Raw genomic sequence first — 13,835 nt, 5'->3', positions numbered from 1 at the left:
TTGCTGGCTGGTTTGCTCTCCCATGACCCAGTGGGCCTTTCAGGCTGCAGACACGTGGGTCAGACACAGGGTGCTAAACAGGCTTATGGCCTCTGGCCTTCTCTGCTATCCGGAGACACTGCACCCTGGAAGGGCCCTCATCTCTGGCCATGTCGTCCCAGGCCCCATTTACTGGGTACTTTCTGTATGCTGGGCCCCTGAATTCTCTTCTTTATGCCTTCTCACTCTGTAAGACTAGAATGATCTCTTTTACAAGCAGGGAAACTAAGGTCCAGAGATCTGTCAAATCCACACGGCGAGGAGGAGCTAGAACTGTGTCCCTATGTCAGTCGGCTTCCAGGGCCTAGACTGCCCCCAGCACAAGTACCCTCCCCGAGGGAACCGACAGCATGCCTGGGCCCAGCCTTAGGAAGAAAGCCCCGGTCCTCCGCAAGGAGTCCTTTACTGGCAGCTCCTTTAAAGCACTTTGTGCTTGAAAAGGCAACTCATTTGCGTGGTTCAAAAATGAGACAGTCCACAAGGGTATCCATTGAAGTGCTGGCCTGTCCCCAGTCCCCAGGCGCCCTTCCTGGGATAACAAGTCATCGGTCTCCTTCCATCGGGCTCATCTTAGAGAAGCAAATATCTATGTGTACTCTCCTCTGCCACCCCTTAAAACACACACACACACACACACACACACACACACACAACACACACAAACCGAAAGCATTGTATACACACTATCTAAATCTTGCGTTTTCCCCTCTTAATAATATCTCAAAGTTTATTCCACATAAGGACATAAAGAGCCTTTTCATTTTTTAATGGCTACACAGTATTCCAAGGTACGGATGAATCATTTATCCAGCTAACATTTGAATGTCTTCCCCCACCAGGCACTGTTCTACGGCCTGGGGCCTGTTCTGAGACAAGACCCTTCTGCTCAGGGGGCTGCACTCCAGCCTGAGTAATGACGCCTGAAGCTGCCTCCAAATTTCATTACTGCAAACAGTGTTGTAAGATCACCTCTTACATTGGCCGTATCATCCAGGTGTGAATTAATCTAGAGAACATACTCTTAGAAGTGGAGTTACTGGGTCACTTGGGCACTTGTACTTTTAATAAGCGCTTTCCAGGTTCACTTTATCTGGGAGCTCTCCAAGCAACAAAAGGTAGAAATAGGGGTAGTGCCCCATGTGTATTTCTTCCATCCTTGCCTTGCCAACCATGCTTCCATTCACCCCACCTACCACAGATTTATACTCCCAGATATCCAACTTCTCCATTCATCATTTATCCATCTAAATGTCTGTCCGTCCATCCATCTACCCACCCATGCATCTGTCCACACATCTTAAGTCTCCACTTGCCCACCCAAGCGTGCTTCTAACTCAACCAGTAAATACTTCTCAATGGCTATACTGTGCCAATCCTCTGCTAGATTTATGGGCGTGTGAGGATTAAAATGAAATAATTTTCTTATGTTCAAAGGACGAACTCGTGGTCTAAGCTTGTATTCACTCCAGGTCACCTTTCAGGTGACTATTTGTTCCTCCTGTAAGTCAGGTGTGGGTCCAGGTACTGCGCACAGATAGACACTGTTACTATCTCCCTACTTTACAGATGAGGAAACTGAGGGTCAGAGGTTAGAGTAGCAGCTGGCTTTCCCATTACAGTCTAAACTTTTGCACAGGTACTGGGGAGGCGCCAAGGGTCCCTACAGGAGGCTGCTGTGGTATTTTAGGCATGTTACTCCCCTTGCTACACCCATAGGTCCCCCAAGCAGGGACTGAGTTTACCTGCACAGAGCCTCAGCCAGCACAAAGCATGGTGGGGTTAGCAGGAACATGGGATAGCCCAGGTGGGAGCAAGCCAGGGCCACCTTCAGTGAGGCCACCTTCGTGTCTGACGTCAGACCCATCTGAGCCAAAGGGACCCTGGTGGTCTCCCAGGAACCACGGCCCCCACCCTGGGCATGGGTAAACAGTGGCTGCCAGAGTCCCAATTACAGAGCACAGTTTGCACAGCCAGCCGATGGGACCCATTACACAAAGGCCTGGGTCAGCTCGGGAGGAGCCTGCAAAGGACAAAGAAACCCCAGGCCTGTGCAGGCCTCAATCCCCTGTCCTCAGGCTGTAGCCACCCAGGACAAAGGGCCTGTGGTGGCCCAAAAGGCCAGGAGGGGGCACTGTCGACAAACCTAAGTGCCCAGAGGGTTAGAAACCTGCACAGGAGAGATTTGGGACTCTCCCGGGGCCCTCCTCCAATGCAGCGAGCATGAGTGCTCCCAACCAGAGGCATTGATAAACCTTCTCTGGCTTTCTAGGCCTTTGTTTCTCCATTTGTAGAGCAGGATGGTGAGGAGGGGGGATTGGATGGTCTCACAAGGCACTTTGCCCAGGATGGGCACAGCATTTTGCCTATGTGTAGTGACCTAGTGGGGCCTTGATAAAATATTTACTGAATGACTGATAGATCATTTCTGGAGCCTGGGGGTGCTCAGCCCACCCAGGGACACCCCTAGCAGGCACTAGTTGTCCAGATCCACCCAGGCCCCAGACGCAGGGGGGTGGTGGGTGGGCAGGGGTCTCACTTTAGGAAGCAAACAAAAAAGAAAGGAGGGGGCAGAATTGTCTGTGTTCAGGTCAGTCTCCACGCTGGCTCACGGCAATCCTGTCTGGAAGCCAGAGTTGGCTTCTGGATTCAAAGGTTCTTGGAGTATCAATAGCCAGAGGTGCTTTGAGGCCTTGCACCAACCTGACAGTTCAGCTGGTTTTTTTGGGGGGGAGCCCGAGGCCCACAGCAGTTTATCCAAGGCCACACAGCACGTCTGGGCTGGGTCCAGGTCCCACAGGGCTTTTCTCCCAGGCTAGCGCTCCATGCTGTAGGAACCAAGAAATGAATGGCTGGGTCTGGGACACCTGTGAGACCCAGAGGGTGGGTGGCGGCTAGCAGGAGAGACGTCATAGATCACAACTGTGTGTCATGTGTGTCTTAATCTATAATAAAAGGACAAATGTCTGGCTGATCAAGGAGGCACTCACAGGAGAGGTGACATTTTTAAACTGCTGAGATCAATGGACAATTGGGGTCTTTACATCAGGAATATATGGGGCTGGCAGCTCCAGTCCCTGCAGAAGAGGGGTCAGGGCCTGGAAAGAGAAGAGTCCCAGGCATGGAGAGAGGAGGGGTGAGCTGAAGGAGGCATGACAGAGGTAGCTCACTGAGGGGCGGTCTGGGATCTTCCATTTGCTCTGCACCTGCTATGTGCAGGCACCAGCTCTGGTCCTGTGCATTGCTAATTTACTTAGTCCCAAAAGTCTCAGGTGGTGGTGTGACTTGCTCAGGGTCACACAGAGGGAAAGGCGTTGGGCTGACATTCAAACTTTCTGCCTTTTTGTTAACATGTTGTTCTTTCCACTCTACAAAGACTGGAGGTCAGAGCCTCCTGGAAGTCCCCACCCCAGGTTGTGAGTGGGCCCAGAGTTGTCGCCCTGATTCCACCCAAACTGCCCAAATCCATTTACTTGCTTCCAAGGCTGTCCTGTGCCACTGGGCTCCCCGCATGCTGGCCGGTGCAGCGAAGTGCAGAGCGTGCAGTGGCCAGCAGAGGTCGCCCTCCACCGTAGGAGCATTGCTTGGCCACTGCTGCCTCCCTCCTTGGACTCTGGATTCCTATAAGCCTTTACAAGTCTCTATAAATCCTCCGTGGCTGCAGCTCCAGTGCCCACCTCGGCGCTCCCTCCCAGCTGGAGGTCACTGGGTGCACCCATGGCCCCAGCCCTTCCAGCCCCGTCTGCCTCTTGGCTGAAAGGGTCAAGCTCCCCACCCTCTGTTCTGAGCAGACTCGAGCTTGTAGGAGGTGCAAAGGTAGTCAGCTTGGGGAGCCTGGAGGGGACCCTGCTCTGCCATCCTCCTCCAGGCCTCAGTTTGCCCATCTGTAAAATGAAGGCTAGCCATCCTCTGGCAGGCCTTCAAACGCCAACATCTTACGATTTCTGTGTCAGGAGTTCCAGCTGTTTGGAAAAGTCCATCTCGACAAGTGTAGAATACTTGGCTTTCAGACTGCAAAGCAAGCCTGTCCCAAGGTAGGCCTAGGAAACTCCTGAATAGCTGCTGTTGCAGGGGAACCTGAGACGGCACATGCTGCCCCTTTCTCAGATACATACTTGTCTTTGCATCTTATGCTCGCTTGGCTTAACTGCACATATGTAAGTTTTCTGACTGATGGTCACATCTGGGTTAGCCAGTCTTCCCAACCCCTAGCTGAGTTCTTGAAGGGCCAATCCTCCATGTCACGCACGCTTCTCCACACCTAGCATAGCACTGGCCAAGTTTACCTGAGCACTGCCTAAGACGCGTTCCAGGAAAGCGAGCTGCGATTACACACACAGCGCAGCTCAGGGAATGCTGGGAGCTGAAAGAGCGCCTGGGGACCCCCTGGTCCTGTGCCCTCACAGGGCAGGATCAGAGGCAGGGGCTGAAAGAGGGTTAGGACACAGAGGGAGACAAGGGCCAAGAGGGACTGGAACCCATCTGGCTGTTGGGCGCCGGGTTTCCTCGGGGTCCCCCGGAAGCATGTCTCCTGGTCTGAAAGGTTGGAGGAGGCACATGGCCCTCGAGTGGGCTCCTCTCTGGACATGGGGAGCAGGGTGCTCTTAGCTGCCTCATGGACATGTGGATGGATGGAGCCCCGGAGGTAGCTGCCTAGGGTGGCAGGCCCACGTCAGCTGTACTACAACCAGAGCATTTTATTTTTCACTTTTGAGGCCAAACAAGGTAACCAGTTCACATAACACACAAGCACTCGGGGCAGAGGTTTTGCTTACGTGTATGCACACTCACACACATATGTCTCCCTTTGCATACTCAAGACTAGGTACGTGCACACACTCAAGTGCTGGCACAGATGCACTTGAGCACACACATCTCATGACAGCTTGCACAGGCAAGTGGCAGGGTCCTCAGGGGAGCTGTGTGAGCAGCGGTGTGCAGAAATGATTCAATCACCATGCACATCTGCAGCACAGGTCCCCCGGGGCGAGCGGTGCTGGCAGTGGGGGTGGAGGGCCTGTACCCACAGCCTGCAGAGCAGAGGCTGCGTTCTAAGACATCACCAGGGCCAGCGAGCTTGGGACCTGCCCACTGCTCTTCCTGGTGGGAGATCCTGGGGGCTCAGGGGAAACCTATCCCGGCCCACCCCTTTACCAGCTCTCAGATTGTTGGACGGGCAGACGTCACGGGCCCCAGGGTCAGCAGTGACCTGCCAACCCTGAACGTGACAGCATCAGTCCGGGTCCTCCTCAGCCTGGCCTCCACCTTCCACCCCTTCCAGCTATACCCTGTGTCTTCCACGTGGGCTTGCTCTGTCTCCTGGACTGTGCTCTGAAGAGCATATCGCCATGTCTCTGCCTCTGCCCCTCAGCCCAAAATGCCTGGCCTATTTATTCATCAAGGCCGGGTTCAACTGTCACCCTCTTTGTTGGTTTCCCCTGGCAGAGCCATTCACTTCTATTCCTATGTCCCCAGTATCTCTGTCACATACCCCATCTTGACAGTACTAGACAGTGGTATATCTTTGCATCCATCTCCCCCATCAGCTGGGATGTCATCCGGTTATGGATTCCCAGAGTCTAGCCCAGGCCCCAGTACCCAGCAGGTCCTCAGCAATACTCATTAGATGGATGGACGGATGGGTGGATAGACTGCCATCATGACTGAAAGTTGTAAGAGCTGAAAACCCCATGACCCAACCCTAATCAGAGTGTCCTGGGACTGGGAGAGCCTCCAGGGTTCCCAAAGACGGATGCATGTACCACCAGTGGAACAAGAATGATTTCAGGTGGACCATGGGCAAATATTTTACGTATCCATAGTGAAGTATTTGGACTAGAACAGTGATCACTACTGAGTTTGTGGACATTATTATTTAGGATAAGGTTAAATTTGGGGGCGATGGCAGATGTAAGTAGGTTAAAGAATCATTTTAAACTTAGTATAAATGGGATGAAAGTGACTGAGGTTAGGGAAGCACTGACATAGTCCAACGCCCTCCTTTGTCTTCAAGGTGAAGGAGCAGAGGCTCAGAGAGGTGTAGGAGCTTCTGATGGTCACACAGCGTATGACTCTTCCACTCCCAATCCTAGGTAACCTGCACCAGGCACATTGCCTGGAGTCAGAGGAAGAGATGGGTAGTGAAACAAAGACAGGCAGAAGAAAGTGACTTTATACCCTATTCCAGGGAAGTCAGGGAGATGAGAATGGGAGGGGGAGGCAAGGGGTGGCCCATTAGCTCAGTGGTTAGAGCATGATGCTCGTAACACCAGGGTTGCCGGTTTGATCCCCACATGGGCCAGTGTGAGCTGCGCCCTCCACAACTAGATTGAAGCAACTACTTGACTTGGAGTTGATGAGTCCTAGAAAAACACACTTTAAATTAAAAAAAAAAAAAAAAAAAGCAGCAGCTTCGGGCAGTTGCCTAGAACCCGCTGCCTCCCACTTGGCCAGGCAGCTAGGACAGGCCCTTGGGCCAGCTTGAGGCCTTGAAGTAGGTGTGGGCCCTGGGTAGGGAACGGGCCCTGAGAGTCAGATTTTCCTGGCTGTTTTGAGTCTGTAAGAGGCCGCTTCATCTCCCTGAGTCTGTGTCCTCAACTGTCAAACAGGAAGGTGTCTTCCCTCATTGCTCCACTGGGCTGAAGAGCTGACTAAGTGAAGTCACTTAGGGGACAGTGTTCTGAAAAGGGAAATTCTGATTTGGACAACAGCTCCTCCATTTCCAGTTCTTCTCTCCTCAACTCAGGCAGTGCCCCGTGCCAAGACTTGACAAGGCTCCACACCTCCTGGCCAGAGTTCCAGGAGCTCCTGGTAGGGTGGACCCACTTCTCTCCATGACCCAGTCTCCCAGCACCCACCCTCACCTACAGGAACATCCATTGTCAATGGTGGTCAGTGGGTAACATAATGGACCCTTGGTGTTTCAGGTGGGGGCTTCCTGAGGACCGGCCCCACACTGCCATGTCTGACAGCCTGCTCTGGGACACAAAAGTTAATCCAGAGGGACGACAATTTACTTGGGAGAACATGTGTTGATATTGTCCTGACAAAGGTGCCAGTCTACTGGCCTGTCTCACACCAGGCTGGGAGCTGCAGCTGTGTTCAGGTGTCCCTCATCCCTTGGGGGCATGTGACGCCTTAGCAGGCACAGGCCATGCCCTTGAGGCCAAACCCTCCTGTCCCCCTCTGGTGGTACTCCAAATCTCTGACCTCAGAGTGAACTTCCTCTGGCAGCTTCTCTACCTAAAAGGTGAAGGAGGGCCAGATTTAGCCCTGGACAAGGTCACCAGATTCAGCCCTGGATAGTCATTCTCCAAGGCTATGACCCTGCTTTTTGTTTCCTCAGAGTGGAAAGAGAAACTAAACAACTATGGAGCCTATATGTGCCAGCCACTAGGCTCTTGCTTTATATCACCTCACTTTAAGCCTCAGAATTCTGCTGTGATGTTCCAGTTACTGTTACCATACTACAGATGAAGAAACTGAGGCTCAGAGAGGTCCCATGTCTTGCTCAAGGTCACACTACTGAGAAGTGGCAGTGTCAGGACTTGAACTCGGGTCTGATGATGTTTTCCTGCATCATGCTTGCCATGGGAAAGTGACAGACCTTCTTCAACTAGTCACTTTCTTCCCTGGCCCCAACTGCCCTGCCCGTGAACAAAGTGATTGTCACCAAGTGGATTGTTGAGGATGGTGCAGAGACAGGGAGTCACAGTCCTGCCTGATGCTGTTAGGTGCTGGGCCTGGGCCACAGCCTTCCTCAGGATAGCTGTGCTCATGCAGTGGCCCTGGCCTGGCTTTGTCTACGGTTCCAAAGGCTCACTGCCCACCTGCCACTGAAGTGGGGAAGAGGGAGGGTGGGAACAGTTCCCTGAGGGCCCTTGGAGGACATGGGGTGGGATGAGGCTGGAGATGGAGCCAGGTGCCCTAACTACCAGCTGGTGCCCTCTAGAAACTTGCAAACACCCTGCAGGTATTCTTAGTGCTCTGGCTCTAGGGACAAAGAGGTATTCCCCACTGCTTCCTCCTTACCCCCAGCTCTTCAAGGCTCCAAATCCACCCACCTGGCATTTAGTAGGAGGTCCAGACAGGCGCAGGGCCAACAACATGTCCCAGCGAGAGCCACACAGAGCTCGATGAGCCCTTAAGGACCAAGGGCTTAGATACCGCCCCAACCTCCGGCACCCATGGCAGGCATGGCTAATCAGTCACCGCACTCTTTCCACTGAGTCTGGACGTGCCTAGGCCATCTTCCACACACCCTTCTGGCCAGCCTTGCTTAACTACCTGGTATGGACACATGAGAAGAAACCTCTGGGCAGCCCATCTTTGAAAAGAGAGTAAACAGAGGCCCAGAGAGGAGAGGGCTTAGCCTGAGTCACCAGCCAGTCAAGGCATGAGTAGAGTTCCGCATGAAGAAGTCTCGATTCCTGACTGTGCTCTTTCCCCTAAACTGAGAGTCAGAGCCAGGCTCCTCTTGAGAGCCCACATATGGCCCGCTCCGGTGAGCCAGCCACACTTCAACAACCTTATATCGCAGCCTCACAGACAAGTACTAGCCCACTTTGCAGATGAGAAAACTGAGGCTCAGAGTGGGTGGGCACTTTTTTACCTAGTCACACAGGGAAGTAAGGCTGACCTAGGACAGCTTTTCCTCCCAAGCCTGAGCTTTTCATTTTTACTAACTGTATATGTCTTCTCCTTTAGTTAATTGCTATGAATTCTCAGATTTTGTTTTTAATTTCCCAAAAATCAAAAATTAGGGAAACAAAAACATCATAAAACAGACATTTATTTATTTGAGCTAAAAGTGGAAGATAGAAAAAAAAAAAGTCCTCATAGCTTAGATCTGGAGAGGATCTGGGGATCTGCTCGGGCCTGTTTACAAATGAGGAAACTGAGGCCTGCGGCAGAGGTGGGAGTGGAGAGAGACCAGAGCCCATACCCAGCCTACCCTGAACTTCTTGGCTCTCTCTGCCCCTAACTGCATCTAGGTACCCCCTGCAGATGCCTGCCCAGGCCAGGCCTATGGCCATAGACAGCTCAGATATGCAGAGCCTGCCTTGTGGAGTTCCCAGCAGCCTGGAGGTAGGGGTGGGGTAAGACAGGGTGACTGTGATAGTCTGTGCCTAGCCTGAAGAGAGCAGGGGCTCTGCTCCCACTGGGTAACCCCTGTGGTTTCCCCTGAAAAAGCCTTACAAGGTCCCCATGGTTCTATGTGGAAATTTTCACCATCCCAGCTAGGCTGAGGCTGGCAACTGACACCACAAATTCCCCCTCACCTCTCCAGAAAGCCCCATGTCCTGTGTGTCTGTGTGGGGGGGGTGGGGGGCGGGGGTGGGGGTGGGGCAGTGAGTCAGCTGGATCTGGTGGCTATCACCCTGCCTGTCATCTGGTCTGCACTCAGGGAGTCTGGGTGTGAGGCTACCCCTCCCACCTACCGCCCCAGGCTGGGAGTGGGGACCTCATCCCTGGAACCCTCCAAGGACAAGCTGTGCACCCCACAGGCAACCTGAAAACACACTTCCTGATGTCTTCTGAGACAAAACTTCACACTAAGTGCTCCAAAGCTGCGCGCTGACTTGATGCTCTAACTATGCAAGGCATTCTACAGTTTACAAAGCACTGGTGTTAGAACCTCATTTGACCCTTTATTTCACATGGGTAGTGTGGCTTAGCAGTTACGGACACCAGGCTGCCTGAGTTCAAATCCTGACTCTGTCACTTGCTAGTTTCTGTAACCTGGGACAAAATGCTGCCCTCTGCGTGCCTCAAGCTCCCCTTCTGTAAACCGGAAGCAATAAAAATAGTGCCTACTTCACAGGCTGCTGTGCTCGTTGAGTGAGGCAGTGAGTAGGAAGCACTCATTGGCTCGATACAGGGCCCAGGTGGGCCTTATCATCTCCATCACAGGCAGGAGGAAACTGGGCAGAGGAGCGGGTACTCGCTGAGGGGAGGGGAGGGAAGTTAAAAGCCACCACCCTAGACAAGGAGCTTCAACCATTTTCTTTTTTTTTTAAACCCTACTTTTAAAACTTTTTAAAAAACATTGCAACATCTTATGTTGTTGCAGAAGCTCCATTTATGCAACAATGAAAGGGGCTGTATTCTGGATGGAGGGGCGGGAATGAGGCTGCCCGCTCCACTCACCCTCATATGGGCATCTCCGGGAACCACCTCATGAGCTCAATGCCAGGCCTCAGAGGACATGGGTGGCTGTGGCAGGGACGCCATACCCACTGGCCAGAATGCCAGGTTGAGGAGCTGGAGGGATTTGTCCTGCTGGCAAAGGCCAGTCATGGAAAGTTCCAGAAGGAAGGAGGGATAGGGTTGGAGCTTCAGGACATGTGAGGTTGAGCACTGCTCCCTCCAGGTCAGCGGCCTGGATGCCCAGTGATGTCTGTCCAGGTGGGCAGTGTCGCTTTTGGAGGCTGGGAGACCAGAGAGGAACACCTGTCTCTTCTGGGCAAAAGGAGGGTGGTGGCCGGGACACCCCACACAAGGCTGCTTGAGGTCAGATTCTCCCTGAACAAAGGATTCCCTGGTCAGATCAGTTGGGGGAAAGCTGTAGATTCTTCCCTCCTCCCCGAGATTACTGAAGCACCATCGCCTGTGAAGGGACTTAAAAGAATTTGACTTTTCTCAAAGTTACTGGATCGCAAAACACTTTTTTCACTAAACACATTTTAAAATCCCATAGAATTAGTTGTCCCAGGAACTCACTTTGAGAAATTCAGACCTACGGGGAGCGGCTAAAGAGTGGAGAGGCTGGACAGCAGGGAGAGAACGCAGAGGAAGACGGGCAGGCTGGCAGGCTGGGCGAGGGTGCCTGGCAGGGTGGGAGGCCAGAAACTGAAGCGTCTGAAGGACCAGAAGCCACAGAGCACCCTCGCCAACACCTCAAGCCCCTCCCCCACAGGACTGGGGCCCTGGATTCTGAATTCAACATCATGGCCAGCTTCGTGAAGCCACCGCCACCTACATACTCCCAACCAACCAGGACCCCCTCGGCTCCGTGCCCACAGCAAGGCTGACCCAAGGCCACTTCCTGGAAGGGCAAAGGCCAGAGCTGGAAAGTCCCAGCACAGACTAGGTTGGCTGGGCAGACTGGCCCCTTCTCTGCCCCGTCCAAGCCATGAACCCTAAAGGCAGGGCTGCCACAGCCACAGGACCCTCGGGCACAGGTCAAAGGGGCCCAGATGGTCAGAGTTCTCTCGCTAAAGCCATGATGGTGTGTAGCTCTCGGATTCTCCATTCATAATTTGAATAACAATGAGAACAATACAGGTATCATTAAGAATCTACTGTGTGTCAAGCAGCACCTTTGGCAGTTCAAATGAATTATCTTTATAACAATATAGCCAAAGGTCAGGTGATTAGTACCAGCTACAAATAGGAAAACTTACACTGAAATGATTAAGGAACTTGCCCAAGATCAGCAAATGACAAAGCTGGGATTCAAACACGTGTCTGTCAAACTTCAAAACCCAGCATCCATCCCCAAACCAAGCTCCCTCTGCACCATCCTGGGGCTGGGGGCTGGGAAAACTGTGCCACAGAGAGCTGGGCCCCAGGCCGTCCCGAAGGAGGCACTTCAGCTCAGCTATCGCCTGGCTTGCTCTATGCCAGTCTGCACTGACTGTGCACAGCCAAGTAGGGCACGTGGATGAGAGGTGTCCATCCTTAGGCGGTTCCTGGCCTGGGGGTCCTAAGCATGCCAGCACACGTGCAAGTGCTGTGGACACACAATTGACTTCTGGGCCCATCTTCTCAGCCCCTGAAGGATGGGGTTGGCTGAGATGTGACATAGGTCTCCCTGTACCCCCTAAATCTGTGAGGATGGCAGAGGGCACTGGGCTTTTTGTAAGCATTCACTGCACCAGGCCCGTTCACGCACGTTATCTCATCTAATTCTCACAGATCCAGGGAAGTGGGCATCACTGCTCAGACTTTACATTAAAAAACTGAGGTTATGTAATTTGCCTAAGGTCACACCGTGGGGCAGTGGGGTTGCTTGGATTGAAACTCGGGTCTGAGTCATTTCAAAGGCCCACCCAGCCTGATGCAGGCCTAGGGAACAGGGGAAGGATTCCTGCCAGGCCCAGGTCACTGTCTAATCTTGGCACTCAGCCCCTCGACTCTCTGGCCTTGGTGAAATGGGCGCTGCGTGAGATGATTCCTAAGGCATTTTCTAGCTTTAATGCTCTGGTACGAGGATAAAGGAAGAAAGGGTTAAACAAAAAGAGTAAGATGGCATCCCTGACTCCCAGAAGCCTAAAATCCAGGTGAAGGCAAACAAGTGGTACTAACCTACCTGCTGGCAGTGCCCACCATGGGGGCTAGACCAGGGCTGGGCTGGGGGCATCCCCACAGGGTTTCTGGAGGAGGGGGTGTGGAAGAGCCAGGCCCTGAGGCCCAGGAGGTTTGGCCCTCAGCAGGGACTGTGGCTAGGCAGAGGGCCAGGAAGTGGGAGTGGGCTGGGCAGGGGCAGGGAAGGCCTATCTTATTTTGGAAATAAAACCACATGCCCAGTGTCCTTTTGACCAGGCCTGGTCAGTCAGCCTGGCAGGGTGGCACCGGGCTCTTTCTTAAGGGAGAAGGTATTGAAATGAAGGAAGATGCTCACAATTCATCTGCTTTTTAATTAACTCGCCCTGCTGCCTTAAGTGATTCCCTGCTTACACTCATTCTTTTGAAAATTCCAAAGTGCTATTTCTGACCTGTGATTTACTATTACCGTACGTCTCCATAAGCAGTGTTTTAGCTTAAGTGGCAGTTGCATATTAATTACAAAGTTAATTATGTGCTGTGTAATCATGCTGTAATTCATTAGTTTACTCTACACTCTAAGAGCCTCATGCTAATAGCAAGATCTGATAGGGTTTCAGGAATCTCCAAGAAATTTCCACGGAAAATCCAGAACGCAGCTAAAAAGGACTTGAGACCCCATCAAAATACTTCCTTGGGATCCATTTGCTTGACCTGAGTGAGGGTCTCTGTGCCCCCTCGGTGCTGGATCCATGCTGCCCGGGGCTCTAACAAGTACTCGGCCTGAAGCGCAAGCTGCCTGCAAATCCTCGTCTGCTGAGGACGGTGGAAAACCCAGCTGGGTCTTGTTTTTTCCCCCACGGAAGTGCAAGGACAGGAACAGAATTTGTTTAAAATTACTTACGGAACAGAGAGTCAGTTCTAGGTGAAAAATTAACTGCTCAGATCACCAAAACAAAGTGGCTCTGGGAACACTGAGCGTGGGGCAGGCCTGGGAGGAGCCTGAGAGGGTGCAGGTCGGAGGCAGTGGTTCAGACGGGGGACCCAGGCACAGGACGGGGGCCCCAGGCACAGGACGGGGGACCCAGGCACACGACGGGGGACCCAGGCACACGACGGGGGACCCAGGCACAAGACGGGGGACCCAGGCACAAGACGGGGGAGGGGCGTGTCTGGGATTTGGATCAAGGTCTCTTTACATCCTTTTCGTTCTCTACTGTGTCCCCCAAAGCATCCAGGGACCTGAAAGTGCACACTGGCCGTGTTTCTCCCTCCTTTCTTTCCTGTTTTGTCTCCTAACCGTGAGGTCATTGAGACCTGGCTATGTATCCTGACTTCACTCACTCCTCAGACAATCTCAAAACACCACTGAGGCCCAGCTGCCTGGTCTGTGAAACGGGTGAAAGCTCCCTGCCTCCTTGCACAGGATCAAAAGATGGACGGGAAAGAAATTCAGACCCTGTCCACACCTTGTTTGCTCAGGGGATTCTTTTCTAGAACCATCTCTTCCCAGGCCCTGGGCCCATGCTCCT

At 52.8% G+C, this 13,835-nt stretch overlaps 1 protein-coding gene across 5 annotated transcripts in view; it reads right to left on the bottom strand.

The window, feature by feature from the left end:
* Positions 1 to 13,835, bottom strand: part of ZMIZ1 (zinc finger MIZ-type containing 1) — a 231,337-nt gene that overhangs the window by 108,518 nt on the left and 108,984 nt on the right. The gene's annotated exons all lie outside the window — the stretch shown is intronic.

The sequence above is a fragment of the Rhinolophus sinicus genome, linkage group LG07 (assembly GCF_036562045.2).
Source record: "Rhinolophus sinicus isolate RSC01 linkage group LG07, ASM3656204v1, whole genome shotgun sequence".
NCBI lineage: Eukaryota > Metazoa > Chordata > Mammalia > Chiroptera > Rhinolophidae > Rhinolophus > Rhinolophus sinicus.
This window is presented reverse-complemented; position numbering and strand designations above follow the sequence as displayed.